Source organism: Ylistrum balloti, unplaced genomic scaffold (assembly GCF_031769215.1).
Source record: "Ylistrum balloti isolate Yb309-2 unplaced genomic scaffold, AGI_CSIRO_Ybal_v1 Utg370462, whole genome shotgun sequence".
NCBI classification, from domain to species: Eukaryota; Metazoa; Mollusca; class Bivalvia; order Pectinida; family Pectinidae; genus Ylistrum; species Ylistrum balloti.
In genome coordinates this window covers 9,094-25,357 of record NW_026782305.1, presented here as the reverse complement: position 1 = coordinate 25,357, position 16,264 = coordinate 9,094, and the positions used below count along the sequence as shown (strand labels likewise).

General features: G+C 37.3%; 4 non-coding genes across 4 annotated transcripts; 3 read left to right on the top strand and 1 right to left on the bottom strand.

Annotated features, from left to right (window-relative positions):
- The first annotated feature begins 1,324 nt into the window (after window positions 1-1,324).
- Trnaq-uug (transfer RNA glutamine (anticodon UUG)) lies at window positions 1,325-1,396 on the top strand. Its single transcript has one exon. It is a non-coding gene; the product is annotated as a tRNA-Gln (tRNA).
- Window positions 1,397-1,565: 169 nt separating this feature from the next.
- Trnaq-cug (transfer RNA glutamine (anticodon CUG)) lies at window positions 1,566-1,637 on the top strand. The gene has a single exon. It is a non-coding gene; the product is annotated as a tRNA-Gln (tRNA).
- Window positions 1,638-1,949: 312 nt separating this feature from the next.
- Window positions 1,950-2,022, bottom strand: Trnak-uuu (transfer RNA lysine (anticodon UUU)). Its single transcript has one exon. It is a non-coding gene; the product is annotated as a tRNA-Lys (tRNA).
- A 2,945-nt stretch (window positions 2,023-4,967) lies between these two features.
- Trnaq-uug (transfer RNA glutamine (anticodon UUG)) lies at window positions 4,968-5,039 on the top strand. Its single transcript has one exon. It is a non-coding gene; the product is annotated as a tRNA-Gln (tRNA).
- The last annotated feature ends 11,225 nt before the right edge of the window (window positions 5,040-16,264 follow it).

Genomic DNA, 16,264 nt, shown 5'->3' with positions numbered 1-16,264 from the left:
CAATTGTTTTTTCCAGCCACAGAGGTGCTAATTACCTAACCTGGCACAGGTGTGATTATGAGTTTAGATGACATCTCTACACTGTGAACTGTGTTTTCAAATCAAGATCGGTGATCTTATTGTTATTTTTACGATCGCAAAATTAATAACTAAACAACATCGTCTGCTGGAAGATCTAAAAACCAAATACACCTTATACAAACAACATACACACATAACCTATTCTATAAATTCTAATAATTCTATTCTATACTATATAATAGTAGTATGAAAATTCTCGGTGTGAAAATTCCCGTGACCCATTCACGACCAGGCCTTCTCTGAGTATTAGGCGTTCACCATTACGAAGGAATAATATTCCTATAACCGCCCAAGTCATAGGCTAGCCTATCAATTTAAAGTGTTTAGTTGTAGAATTAATAACAAAATACCAACCTAACAAATATACTTTTATTTAATCAACAATTAGTTTTATTTATCGACGTCATGCATCGACACCCCATCCGTGTTAGTGTTATGACAACCATACACACCGCTTCCCTCCTCGATAGGAAGCCATTTTAGCGGATTTAAGCGCTAATTCACCGACCCCTCGTTCACTACCTTAGATATTGCGAAGATGTGAAGTACTTTCACGTAAATAAACAAAGAAATTACCACGGAAAATCCCAAAATAGATCACAATCACATGTAGCACAGTAAAGACAATATGGCTGCATCAACAAAAGCGTTGAACTTATGACGTCACAGGTTTGGGTGCCCGAAAACGAGGTCAACGCCTCTCAGCCAAAGGTGTGTTTTTCCAGAAAAGTCGCAATTTCTCAGTAACGGAACATTCCACGGCATTCGCGTTTTACGGCATTCGCGTTTTCGGCATAGTGTATTTTATGTGCAGAACTATTTTTCAAGGTCAACATAGCTGACCTCTCAGGGTACACTTTAAAGATAGCGAAAGCACGCTATGGGATTGTGCATGATATTCAGAGGGATAGTGAAAAACTACTAAAATGGGACCTTTTCTCGAAAATCCAGCTAATAACATCAGAAAATAAGAAATACGTTAAGACTCGATTAATAAAATTCGTATGAAAGAAAGAAACAGGAATCGATTAATAAAACTCGTATTGAAGATAAAGTCAGTTCAGACTTCGCTCGCATATACTTAAATATCATTCTATCAAAGCGTAAGAAAAAGTGAAAAAATAAATATTGCTTATTATTATGTCACGAAACAAAGTAATAACAATTAGGAAAAGACATCATTCCTTCATCCAGTCGTTCTTTGCTAGGTATTTAATTAAGAACGCGACTTGCTTTACCAAATGGTTCTATGGTGTAATGGTTAGCACTCAGGACTTTGAATCCTGCTATCCGAGTTCAAGTCTCGGTAGAACCTGAATAGAACAAAGTGTTCCTACTGGTTTTAGCTTTTGTCACATTCATAGTAATAAGCAAATATAAAGAAAATCATCTTCAAAGAATCATACGAAAACACATTGCATGTGCATTGTGTGTTGGATGGCATATCACCAAAACACAAATCTACCACTTGATTGTATCAAGACGGTTCTATGGTGTAATGGTTAGCACTCAGGACTCTGAATCCTGCGATCCGAGTTCAAGTCTCGGTAGAACCTGAAGGCATATACTCATTTTTACGGTCTTTCGAAGTTCAACGTTCATTTATCCGTTAAACTGAATCCGTCATCTTTTATGAATACAGCAAAATGTGAATTATAAACATCATTCTATTTTTAAAAATGTACTATAACAAATTCATCTAATCATTAAATCGCCATCGTATATTGTCATATCCACCCATGAATGAGTTTAACCACATATTTCTTCATGTAAAACATCAAGAAGGAATAGTTCAGTCCAACGAAGTTTCTGCGAGCTTTTCAGTGTTCAGGTGAAACGAGTTATCTTATACTTTTCAAAAATGTTAACGCCCATGTAGGGACTCGAACCCTAGACCCTCAGATTAAAAGTCTGATGCTCTACCGACTGAGCTACACGGGCTTCTTGCACGGCGAAATACCCGATAATCGATTTGAAAATCTTACTCGCAATCAACACAAAAGAAATAGCGTATTTCAACCAATTGCATCATTCATAACATTCGTACCGCTCATAGCATATCTTTTATAAAAAATTAGCAGCGGAAATATGGATTCACAACTTTGCTCTTGTAATATATCAAAGAGCTTTTAAAAAAGACGCATTAGCAAATAGCATCTTTATTACAAACTGAGAATTGTATACTACGACATAACAAAATGTTGAAGAAAACTACATCTCAGAGATGTTTCCTCCATCTTTCATTTATCGGTTATAAAAGGTGACTAAGGAAAAATGAACATGGAAAAAAAGAGATAAGACTTATTTGGTGGATGCCCTTTAAACACATACAATGTAATTTGATCAATATCATAATTTTAGTGTAGTAGTTGAGAGATTCTTGATGTGGTCCTGTGTGATTTGACCTCTATTCAGGCTTTCATTCAAATTTAGCAAAGAACTCTTCACTAAAATTGGTAAACTCATGTTAATATGGGATTTGTGGCGCTTCATATTTTCCCTTTTCTAAAGTTTGGAAATTAAGTTAGAGTTTACTGTTTAGACGGATCTCCTTTTGGAAAGCTCGTTATCACAGCAATTGGAAAAGTTCTTGCTATCAACACATGTTGATGTTGCACAGCTACTTCTCCGGTGTGAAATTTCCTGAAACGTCCGTACTTGTTTTGCTGTGACATTGTCGTCAAATTTCATAAAGGTGTTTAGAAATATATTCCAAGGTCAAAAGTGTAGTAGTTTGGTTAAAGTGTACCCTGAGAGTAATTTTATATTTAGATATGATGTTAAGAATGCCGTAAAAGTAATAATAATCAAAATCCGTCGCCCGAGTGTCGAGTTATTATAGCTCAAAGTTGTCGATTTTCACCTGTCCTCCCAGACCTAATCAGCCGAATCGTCATTTCCGCGGAATCGAGGCTCTTCTACTCGTGACGTCATAAGTTCAACAGAAATGGCAGTCAACATGACTGACAGTGACAACGACACCGCAACTGAGAGCGATTTGAGCATGATTTTTGAGGAGTCTGATTATGGTGTGAATGATATGTCTGAAGACGGAATCCAGCCCTACCGATTTGAACTGGAATTACAAGACGATGTATCCAGTGAGGAGGAAAATGATCCTTCGAAAAGTGACGATCGCTTGGGCAACATAGATTGGCACGTACTTCACTGGGTCTCACCAGTAGTCGTGAAAGTAGTCGAACAGTGAATCGTCGTTTCAAAGAAACAAAATAAAATTGGGTGTGGTTTTGGACTAATTTTACTATCTTCAAGTCTCGATCAACAATTTCTGACGTCGGGAAATCGCGTTTGTGCAAGACTATGCATGCATTCACGAGGTGTCGGGAATTTTCTTACCGAAGAAGTTTCGTCCGAGGGGAATTTTTCTTTCCAGGGAATTTTCGTAGCACTATGGATATATATAGATAGGGTGTCAACAACCAATTATAACACCCTCCGCTGTGTTAATAATAAAAATTTGATGTTTTAGAAGTTTAAACAATTATTTGACCGGTTTTTACCCTAGCACTGGTAGGGGTCTGTTGTTAGCCGACAGGCGTGTCGCCTCACAGGTGTCACAATTGTTTTTTCCAGCCACAGAGGTGCTAATTACCTAACCTGGCACAGGTGTGATTATGAGTTTAGATGACATCTCTACACTGTGAACTGTGTTTTCAAATCAAGATCGGTGATCTTATTGTTATTTTTACGATCGCAAAATTAATAACTAAACAACATCGTCTGCTGGAAGATCTAAAAACCAAATACACCTTATACAAACAACATACACACATAACCTATTCTATAAATTCTAATAATTCTATTCTATACTATATAATAGTAGTATGAAAATTCTCGGTGTGAAAATTCCCGTGACCCATTCACGACCAGGCCTTCTCTGAGTATTAGGCGTTCACCATTACGAAGGAATAATATTCCTATAACCGCCCAAGTCATAGGCTAGCCTATCAATTTAAAGTGTTTAGTTGTAGAATTAATAACAAAATACCAACCTAACAAATATACTTTTATTTAATCAACAATTAGTTTTATTTATCGACGTCATGCATCGACACCCCATCCGTGTTAGTGTTATGACAACCATACACACCGCTTCCCTCCTCGATAGGAAGCCATTTTAGCGGATTTAAGCGCTAATTCACCGACCCCTCGTTCACTACCTTAGATATTGCGAAGATGTGAAGTACTTTCACGTAAATAAACAAAGAAATTACCACGGAAAATCCCAAAATAGATCACAATCACATGTAGCACAGTAAAGACAATATGGCTGCATCAACAAAAGCGTTGAACTTATGACGTCACAGGTTTGGGTGCCCGAAAACGAGGTCAACGCCTCTCAGCCAAAGGTGTGTTTTTCCAGAAAAGTCGCAATTTCTCAGTAACGGAACATTCCACGGCATTCGCGTTTTCGGCATAGTGTATTTTATGTGCAGAACTATTTTTCAAGGTCAACATAGCTGACCTCTCAGGGTACACTTTAAAGATAGCGAAAGCACGCTATGGGCTTGTGCATGATATTCAGAGGGATAGTGAAAAACTACTAAAATGGGACCTTTTCTCGAAAATCCAGCTAATAACATCAGAAAATAAGAAATACGTTAAGACTCGATTAATAAAACTCGTATGAAAGAAAGAAACAGGAATCGATTAATAAAACTCGTATTGAAGATAAAGTCAGTTCAGACTTCGCTCGCATATACTTAAATATCATTCTATCAAAGCGTAAGAAAAAGTGAAAAAATAAATATTGCTTATTATTATGTCACGAAACAAAGTAATAACAATAAGGAAAAGACATCATTCCTTCATCCAGTCGTTCTTTGCTAGGTATTTAATTAAGAACGCGACTTGCTTTACCAAATGGTTCTATGGTGTAATGGTTAGCACTCAGGACTTTGAATCCTGCTATCCGAGTTCAAGTCTCGGTAGAACCTGAATAGAACAAAGTGTTCCTACTGGTTTTAGCTTTTGTCACATTCATAGTAATAAGCAAATATAAAGAAAATCATCTTCAAAGAATCATACGAAAACACATTGCATGTGCATTGTGTGTTGGATGGCATATCACCAAAACACAAATCTACCACTTGATTGTATCAAGACGGTTCTATGGTGTAATGTGATTTTGTGAACTTTTTAAACTTTGTTATATTTCCTGATAATTATATTATGTGACATTTCTGTGAAATTAGTTGATTTATTGGCTTCCCGTTCCTCGGGTTTTTCCAGTGTGGTGGCGGCCCAAGGGGCCCCTCAGGTGAAAAGACGCTATTCAAAAGATAACACTGTTATTATTGATGTACTGGATAATAAAAAATTGAAAGCCAGTAAAGTTATTGATGTTATTTCGGAACTTTGTGGCCCGGCTACTTGTTTGAGACAACATTTGAGGGACGAGTAGGAATTAACCTGTTATTAGATGGTATGTGTATTGACAGGAAGACTTTTCTTTGTCATGACTGTTCTGTCCATGTATTCCATTTTATTGTATTCCATTTAAATGTATAGAAGTTGTTTCTGTGTTCTTGTGAGATTTGCCTCCCTTTGACTGTGGTTGGAAGGTTGTAATGTGTTTTTTGTATTGTCGTAAGCGATAATTGTTTGTTATTCTGCAATGATATAAGGGGCAATGTAAGCCAAAAACCATGTGGATTTCTCATGGAGGCCTTCTCGGCAGTCTGTGCTGTTTCAGCAAAAATATGTTTAACAAGTTATGACAAGCTTTGGAAGTGCATGGTGTAAGTTTATTCATTTGACTAGGTTTTTTCTGTAATGTTTAATTCATGAATGACATAATTACATTATTTTTATCAGAAAATTCAACGTCTGTGTCATCTCGCACATTTGTTGTCAATCCTGCGCTATGAAGTATTGTATTCAGTATAGTATAAATAATTAAGTGAAATTAGTTTACTTTTAGGTATTTGAATGTAAAGTAATTACATATTTATGTAAATCTTTCCTGATACAATTTTGTGCACCTGTTAAAGTAATTTACCCACTCTCAGGCCTATGTGAAAGTCTATTTTGTACTCTGTTTATTGTAGCTTTTACCATGAGCAACACATCGTTGTGAAGTCATTAAATTTTTGACCAGACCTATCACGGTGTGTTCGGGTTATCTGTTTGGGAACCTGCTAGTCTCTAGGAACGCCCCAGAACAGTTAAAGACCATATGCATAAGATCTTAAGATTAAAGAACCAGCAGAAAGTGCAAGAGTAAAGCTGAAATTTGTTAAGAAAGAGATAGAATTGAAAAGGAAGTTGTTAGAAAGGGAATTGTTACACAAACAAGATTCGGCATTAATGGAAGCAGAATTGAAAGAGTTAGAGACTGAAAGGGAAGAAGAACAGGCAGAGGCTGAGTTAAAGGTGGCTGATATGATGGTTGATGGTTCGAGTCTGGGTGGATCATATATTGACACAATGGAGAGGACAGAGAGATTTGTTATTGATGTAAGATTTCAAGATGACATTCCACAAACAATGACTTTTACACAGTCGCCAGGTATTGCTGCTAATCTAGATTTTCATGATGTGTCAAGTGCCAGTGTTATTAATCAACCTGAAGTTGATGAAGGTATTGGACTCATACCACCACCACCCCAGTTTATTAACAATGATGGCGCTCGTCCTGCTCCAAATATCGATATGATGAAAGGTGTGTCGAACTTTTTACTAAAGAAGGATATTCTTGTCTCAAGACTCAGCAAATTTGATGACAAGCCAGAAAATTATGTTTCATGGAAAAACACATATTCTGAAGTGATGCAGGAGATTGAAGCTCGGCCAAGTGAAGAGTTTGAATTGGCGATCAAGTGGCTCGGTCCAGAGTCCCAACGCCATGCAATCAGTCTCCGTACTTCAAATCCAAACAATCCTTCTGCTGGGTTGAAGCTGATGTGGGAGAGACTTCAACAAAGATATGGAAGTCCAGAAAGCATCTGTGAAAAGTAAACTGGCTAAGATATCTAAAATCACAGTCAAGGACAGAGCAAAACTCTATGAAATCGCGGATGTTTGTGAGGAAAAAAATTCCTTGAAAACTGACAACAGTTACAAGTCTCATTTGGATTATTTTGACACAACAGTGGGAATTAACCCCATTGTACAAAAACTACCTAACTACATGCAAATTAAGTGGCGTGATAAAGCTGTAAAGTACAAAAAATTACACATAGCTGTGTATCCACCCTTTGAATTTTTTGTGGAATTTCTACATGAATTGGCTACAACTATGAATGATCCAGCATTTATGTTTGAGGAAAATACAAGTGCGTCTCGTAACAAAGACAGTTCCAAGCAAAAGAAACCTTATAATGTAACTGTAAATAAGAACGGTGTTTCTGAACAAAAAGAGCCTTCATCAAAGTTTCCATACAGGTGCCCTATTCACAAGTCACACCATTCTCTGAACGCATGTGTGGCCTTCAAAGGCAAACCATTACAAGAACGGAAGAAGATTGTCAGAGAGAATGAATTCTGTTTCAGATGTTTAGATTCCAAAGATCATAAGGGTTTTAATTGTCCTGTCACAATTAAATGTAAAGAATGTAGTAGTGATAGACATTCAACAGGAATGCATTTTGACGCTCTGACAGGTGTGACTCAACTATTCCTGAAGTTTCTACAGGAAAGGAAAGCATGAGCATACATGAGCATGTCGGGGAGATCAATGTCACTGTCAGTTGTACTGAAGTCGGTCAAAACAAGTCAAACATTAAATCTTGTGCTAAGATAGTTTTAGTCAAGGTTTTCAGTCACAGAGATCCTCTGAATAACAAGTTAACCTATGTAGTGTTCGATGACCAGAGCAATAGGACCCTGGCTTCACCGGAACTTTTAGATGAATTCAGTGACGGTGATTCACAAGTCATCAATTGCAAAATAACGTCATCTTGCGGTCAAGTATCAACATCCGGAAGGCAAGTCAGTGGGTTGATCATTCAAGCATTAGATGACTCATGTATGTTTGATTTACCTCCAGTGACAGAATGCGACAATATCCCATATTCTAAGGAAGAAATACCAAGTCCTGATATTGTCAGACATTACACTCATTTAAGTGACCTTGATTGTTTCATTCCAGATTTACAAGATTGTAACATTTCTCTACTTATTGGGAGGGAGAGACTTACCTGCTGTTCACCATGTACTGGACCAGCGTGTTGGAGACTGTAAAAGTGATCCATTTGCACAGCGTTTACCCATGGACTGGGTTATTATTTGAGAAATTTGTGTCGGCAGGTTCACCCATCAACAAGCGTCAATGTGAACAAGATTAGTGTTTTAAGTGATGGGAGACCTACTCTGCTGGAGCCATGTAAACAGCCTGTGACATGTGAGATTGAAGAGTCTTCAATATTTGTCAAAACTAAGGACGACGAGAAGGTAGGAATGTCTTACGAGGATAAAACATTCATGAAATTGATGAATGAGCAGTTTTCGAAGGATGCTGATGGACATTGGTCTGCGCCATTGCCTTTTAAGTCTCAGAGACCCCGTCTACCCAACAACTTTGAGCATCTAAATGAGCAAAGATTCTCGACAAAAGTCTCAGGAAGGACAAAACTAAGAGAGAACATTTCAAGACATTCATGAAGGGTGTACTTGATAGAGGACATGCTGAATTGGTACCATTGTTACAGGAAAATGAAGAATGCTGGTTTCTACCACTCTTTGGTGTCTATCACCCACAAAAGAAAGACAAGATAAGGGGTGTGTTTGACTCCTCGGCCAGTTATCAGAACATTTAATTGAATGACGTCTTAATGTCTGGCCCAGATCTTACAAACAGTCTGATTGGAGTGTTACTCAGATTCCGACAGGAAAGGATAGCTGTTTCAGCTGAAATAGAACATATGTTCTATTGTTTCCATGTGATACCGGAGCACTGGAAGTACCTAAGGTTCTTATGGTACCAGGACAATGTATTTGGTAATGAGCTAGTATAGTATCAGATGTGTGTCCACGTTTTTGGAAATCGACCTTCTCCTTCTGCCACAAACTACTGTCTACATAAAGCAGTTGAAAAGCAAACCCCGAGGTAAAGAAGTTTGTCTCAAGGGAGTTTTATGTAGACGACGGTCTTGGATCCTTTGTGAGCGAAACAGTAGCTTTGAACATACTTACCAAGACACAGGAGACACTACAGACTGAAGGAAACATTCGCCTGCACAAGTTTGCTTCAAATAGCAAAAGGCTGCTTAGAAAATTGAAGTCGAAGGACTTAGAAAGGAATCTTATCGACCTGAACTTGAATGAAGATTTGCCTGTGCAAAATAGTTTCGGACTAGTATGGGATATAAACTTGGACAAGTTTGTGTACAAAGTCTCGCTACCTGACAAGCCAACTATTCGACGAGGAATATTGTCTATCATAAATGGATTGTATGACCCATTGGGATTTGTGGCCCCCTTTGTCATCAAAGGGAAGGTTATTCTTCGTAACTTGTTAAGGAACAACCCAGACTGGGATGAACTATTGTCAGGAGAAGCATTGACAGAATGGAATAAGCGGAAAGGTGCTTAATGTGATCTCAATGAATTGAGTATTCCTAGGTGTTATGTCTCTGTTGGGTTGTCTTCACTACAAGAAAGAAAAGTAAAGGTGTTTTGTGACGCATCAGAGACAGCTATAGCAGCTTCAGCGTATATCGAGGGAATTGACAAATGTGGAAAAACACACTGTGGATTTGTCATGGGAAAATCCAAAGTTGCCCCTCTGCATAGTAACACTACGCTGCGCCTACATCTATGTGCAGCTTTACTTGGTACCAACATTGCAAAGATAATCTCAGATGAGTTGGATATACCTTTGAATGACTTCATGTTCTACAGTGACAGTCGGGTTGTACTTGGCTACATAAGTAACGACAAGCGCAGATTTCATATTTATGAGTTGAGCGTATAAGGCAAGTTTCTGATCCACAGCAGTGGCATTATATACCTATAAACTTGAATCCAGCGGATCAAGGAACACGCTTTGTGAGTGCAGGAGATTTACAGGATCAAAACAAAAAGTCAGTGAGTCAGTACTTTGAGAAGTTTTCTTCACTCAAGAAACTGGTTTGTGCATTCAAAGTGTTACGCAGTTTTGTGATATGTTATAAAACATCAAAACCAATTGGACAGGATCTAGATGGTTATAAAGACTCTAGAACGTTCATCCTCAGAACAATACAAAAGGAACATTATGCAAATGTGATTGATTGTATCCGAACTGGAAATCGTCTTGACAAGAACAGTACGATTCGGAACTTGAATCCTTACTTGGACAGTAAAGGGCTGTTAAGAGTAGGAGGTCGTCTCAACAACTCTGCGGAAGGTGTGTTCATCAAAAATCCTATCATCATCCCTGGAAAAAACCATGTGGCTAAGTTGTTGGTCATGCAACATCATGAGGAAGTACAGCACCAAGGTAGGCACTGTATAGAAGGATCTGTTAGAGATGGAGGTTGGTGGATAGTTGGAGGAAAGAAACTGATCCGTGCAATCCTACACAAGGGTGAGACCTGTAGAAGATTACGCAGAAAATCTGAGGTACAGATAATGGCAGATTTACCTACCGACCGTGTAAATGTTGCTCCACCTTTTACTTCGGTAGGTGTGGATACTTTTGGATCATGGAACGTCACTGCTCGTAGGACCAGAGGTGGCGTCGCCAATGCGAAAAGATGGGTCATTTTGTTTACATGCTTGACAACACGTGCAATTCATCTGGAGGTTGTAGAAGAAATGTCTATGTCATCATTTATAAATGCCTTCAGGAGATTGATTTCAGTTTGTGGAAATGTCAGTGTGTTCCGTTCTGACCGAGGTTCGAATTTCATCGGCACGAAAGATCCATTGAGGATTGACGCAGTCAATGTTGAAGACGAAAAGGTCAGTAAGTTTTTATATGACCGAGGATGTAAATGGTCGTTCAATTCACCCCATTCATCACGCATGGGTGGCGCATGGGAGAGGATGATTGGTATAGTAAGGAAAGTTTCAAATGGTATCCTGCTGGAATATGGTAACAAGGAGATCACTCATGAAGTTCTAGTAACATTCTTTGCGGAAGTAGCGCCCATTGTAAATTCCAGACCCTTAGTACCAGTAAGTTCTGATTCAGAACAACCATTTGTGCTTTCACCTAATATGTTGCTTACTCAAAAGACTGATTCTTGTGTGACTACATTTGATATTGGTAAATTTGACACTAAGGATATGTTTAAGGCACAGTGGAAAAGAGTACAGTTGCTTGCAGATATGTTTTGGACAAGGTGGAAAAGGGAAATTCTCTGTAGTCTTCAGCAGAGACGGAAGTGGTTAGATTCATCACAAAACATACAGGAAAATGATGTTGTTTTGCTTAGAGAGAAGGAACTTAATCGCAATTCTTGGCCCACAGGAATTATCGTGAATCAAAAGTGAAGATGGTGTTGTGCGGAAAGTACAGGTCCGTGTGCTAAGGAACGGGAAACTCCATGTTTATACTAGTCCAAATAGCGAGGTCATTATTATTATTATTATTATTATTATTATGCTAATTCAGGCAAAGGCATAATAAAATTACACATTACAAATATCACATTACAGAAGAAATTCAATAACAATTAAAATCAGTAATAAATTATTGTGGATTTCTTAAAATTATTAATTATAAAATATAAAATATCACAGAAGAATTTCACATACCTTAAAATATCACAGTTTTAACTAGTATCGCAGAAATTAAATTACACTGTGCAAATCTTCTAAGGAAAATAGTTGAAAATTTTAGAAATATCAATAAAAAAGAGAGAAATTAGATAAAACCAGATGAAAATGCCTTTGGCCTTGGATTACCCATAAAGCCTATAAAATAGGCTTATTTCCAATGGGGTCCATTTAAGGTGTAATCATTCCGGTTGAGATGTAAAGCCATGGAAAATGAGATTGAATTAATTTTCGCAGCATTAACTATAAATGAAACAGAGCACTACCTTTGAAAGAAAATTACATTTACATAGAAGAAATGAAAACAAATACTGAAAGTGAATAAAATGTTTTGGCACATTTCAGGGCATTTATGAAAAAGGATGGGATTTGAAGAGATATTACATAATAATATAACATGAACAATAATATAACATAATATGAACAATAATATAACATCACTACCCGTTCAACCAGACGCAAAGAAGTGGAGGTTGAGCTCAATAGTAGACGAAGGGGTTGTCAAATTCGCCTTTTGATTGTAGCATCAGAAATTGTTTTACTTTAATTTTGAAATGATATTTATTTTTAGAATTTTTAATATTTTCTGGAAGGGAATTCCAATCTTTTGCGGCCGAAGTAGAAAAGAAAGAACTTTCTATGCTTTTAACGTTTTTTATTGAGAAGTTCATCGTTCCAGATCTAGTACCAAAACAGTTTTTGTTTAGAGAGAAAAGTTCATATAAATATTGTGGACATTTACCATTATAGATGTTAAAAGTATGGTTGAGGCGAAGTTGACGGACCCTTCGTTCTACATTAAGCATGCCTAGTTTTTCTAATTCAGTGACAGTGATCCTTGTTCTGTTATCAAGGTTAAGAATAAAGCGAACCATTTTGTTTTGGGTAGTCTGGAGTATACCTTTGAGTTTCTTAGTAATTCCTTCATACCAGGAGGTGCAAGCATAATCAAAGTGGCACTGAATCAGAACAGAACATAAAGTTTTACGAGATTTTAGAGATAGACATTTACTATTTCTGTTCAAAAATTTAAGTCTTTGGTTGATTTTTTGGATAATGTTGGAGACAATTTCCTCTCCAGATAGAAATTTATCTATCGTAACACCGAGGTATTTTACTGAAGATTGCGAAACAATGTTTTGACCGTTACATGAAATTTTGAAATCATCCTCGGGTACTTGTCCTAATTTTCTCTTTGGTCCAAATAAAATACTTTCTGTTTTACCTAAATGTAATGATAGTTTGTTGTCAACGAGCCAATCATGACATGATTCCAAAACTAAGGATAATTTTGAAGAGATTGTTTTGGGATAGTGATGTGAAAAAGTAATTGCACTGTCATCAGCATACAGAAGTAGTTTACAGGAAATGTCTATACTTATCCGCATGTCATTTACATAAATCAGAAATAAAAGAGGGCCCAGTAAGCTACCCTGGGGGACCCCACAATGGATGTTGTCCATTGCGGAGGTCACTCCATTTAAACTCACTAATTGGGATCGATTTTCTAAGTATGATTTAAACCAGTTACAGGACTCGACACCAATGATTTTCAATTTCTCACATAGGATCGAATGGTTCACCGTGTCGAACGCTTTTTGCAAATCAAGTAGGACCATGCCTGTATAAAGACCTTTGGCTGTTTGAGATTTGATTTGATCAATTAAATAAATTAAACAAGAATCAGTAGAGTATGACTTCCTAAAGCCAGATTGGAGTTCATACAATAAATTATTTTAGCAAGAAAAGTTTCTAATTGGTTGTAAACGGCTTTTTTCCAAAATTTTAGACACGATGCTTAAAATGCTGACAGGACGGTAATTTTCCGCCTGCAGTCTATCTTTCTTTTTGAATAAAGGAATGACTTCCGCAATTTTTTGATCGTCCGGAACTACGCCTTCAGATATTGAAAGGTTAATTAAAAATGTGACTGGAATTTTGATCATCGGTGCAGCGTCCCTCAGAAATCTAGCAGAAATTTGATCGAGGCCTGTACTTTTACATACATTTAGGTTACATAGCTCTTTATAAACAAAATCTTCTGAAACATGGCGAAGATGAAATTTTACGCCTTTTGGATTCCTTTTAGAGTAAAAATCATGAAATAATTAGGTAGAAAAATTCCTTTACATAAAGGTGATTTATCTACAAGTTTTGAAGCAATAGTTGTGAAAAATTTGTTGAAATGGTTGGCTATGGTCGTTCTTCTTATAAGAGAAGATTAATCAACTGAAAAAGTGACCACAGACTCATTGTCATTGTTTATTTTATGTTTTATTTTTTAATCTTTCAATATACATAAATGTAAATTGTCTTTATGCGTAATTTGCCTGTTTGTATCTGTGATTCGAGAAATATTATTGATATCTTGTTTGTGATTTATGACATTGTTTCAATGTCAGGCGGGGAGTGTTCTGTCCATGTATTTCATTTTAATGTATTCCATTTAAATGTATAGAAGTTGTTTCGATGTTGTTGTGAGATTTGCCTCCCTTTGACTGTGGTTGGAAGGTTGTAATGTGTTTTTTGTATTGTCGTAAGCGACAATAGTTTGTTATTCTGCAATGTGCTAAGGGGCAATGTAAGCCAAAAACTATGTGGATTTCTCATGGAAGCCTTCTCGGCAGTCTGTGCTGTTTCAGCAAAAATATGTTTAACAAGTTATGACAAGTTTTGGAAGTGCATGGTGTAAGTTTATTAATTTGACTAGGTTTTTTCTGTAATGTTTAATTCATGAATGACATAATTACATTATTTTTATTAGAAAATTCAACGTCTGTGTCATCTCACACATTTGTTGTCAATCCTGCGCTATGAAGTATTGTATTCAGTATAGTATAAATAATTAAGTGAAATTAGCTTACGTTTAGGTATTTGAATGTAAAGTAATTACATATTTATGTAAATCTTTCCTGATACGATGTTGTGCACCTGTTAAAGTAATTTACCCACTCTCAGGCCTATGTGTAAGTCTATTTTGTACTCTGTTTATTGTAGCTTTTACCATGAGCAAAACATCGTTGTGAAGTCATTAAATTTTTGACCAGACCTATCACGGTGTGTTCGGGTTATCTGTTTGGGAACCTGCTAGTCTCTAGGAATGCCCCAGAACAATGACGTCACCAAGAAGTTCACGCTGGTCAGCTTTCTTCATCTCCCAGCGTATATCGATGACTCGGAAATAAAAGAAAGATTAGACATTCTTGGTGTCTTTTTGATTTCTCCAATAAAACGTCGTTTCTTCAAGGGGACATCTGTCGCTGATGGGACTCGGTATTTTCGGGTTAAGTTGCCCCCAATCTGAAATCACTGCCCTATACTATGAAGTTTGGGATTGAGTATTATCGGGTGATTCATGATAACCAGTTGAAGGTTTGCTCCCTATGTTATTCGGATGAGCACCTATTCAAGGACTGTCCTCAGTTTGTGTGTTTTAAGTGCAGAGGCCAGGAGCATTTTAGAAAAACATGCAAAACTCAGCTATGCTCTCGCTGTGGAGAAGTCAGGTACCGCTGTGATTGTTCGCGCAGCCAGGCATAACAAGTCCTTGTGTGACCGATGCGGCCTGTACAAGTGGGAGTGTTTTGTCACTGGTGACAATCGATATGACCATGAATCGGTTTCCGATGACGGTGTGGTGGAAAATAGCATTGATGACGACGTGGCAGAATCTCAGGTTGTCAATGTTGCTACTGATGACTTTGTTGGTGAGGCGGTAGGTGATGATGGGGTATCACAAGCAATGGACCGTGACATTGAACAAAAATCGTCCGATGTTAGCGATGAAAACTCTGTTCATGAGTTTGATGTTTATCCTGACTCCCAGGTCAGTGACTGTAAAGCTTGTGATGATGATGTTGGTGTCGCTGGGGATGACAGTAACTGTGATACTCAAGATATGTGTATGGATGATCAGAGTTTGTCTCGTGATGAAGATGGCTCTCCTGTATTCGGTGACGTTTTTCCTATGCATAGTTCAATTGTGAAACACCGTACTCAAATTTCTTGGGAGAGGAGGGGTCTTGGAAGGAGATGGAGGATCCGGTTGACAACAGACGTAATAAAGGTCGCTATTTATTAAAATGCATGGCAGGGAGTGCAAAGGTCAAAAATTCAAGGAAGTGAAAACCTAAGAAAGTGTCTGTGTCTAAATGAACACCATCTTACCTTTTTTAATTATGTTTACTTGTGTTTCTATTAATGCGAATGGTTTGAGAGATGTAGTAAAAATTTATTTGAATTCTGTGAGAGTAATCATTACCACATCGTTTTTTTACAAGAAACGTTTTGGGATGATAGTTTTGTTGATCAAATTAGTCATATGTGGCAAGGAAAGATTGTTTTAATAATAGTGATGACCGGAGAAAAGGTGTTGCTATTTTGATTTCTAATTCTCTAAAGGATGGTTATGTTAAATCTGATGGTTATGATGGTAGAGTCTTACATGTTCAAATCA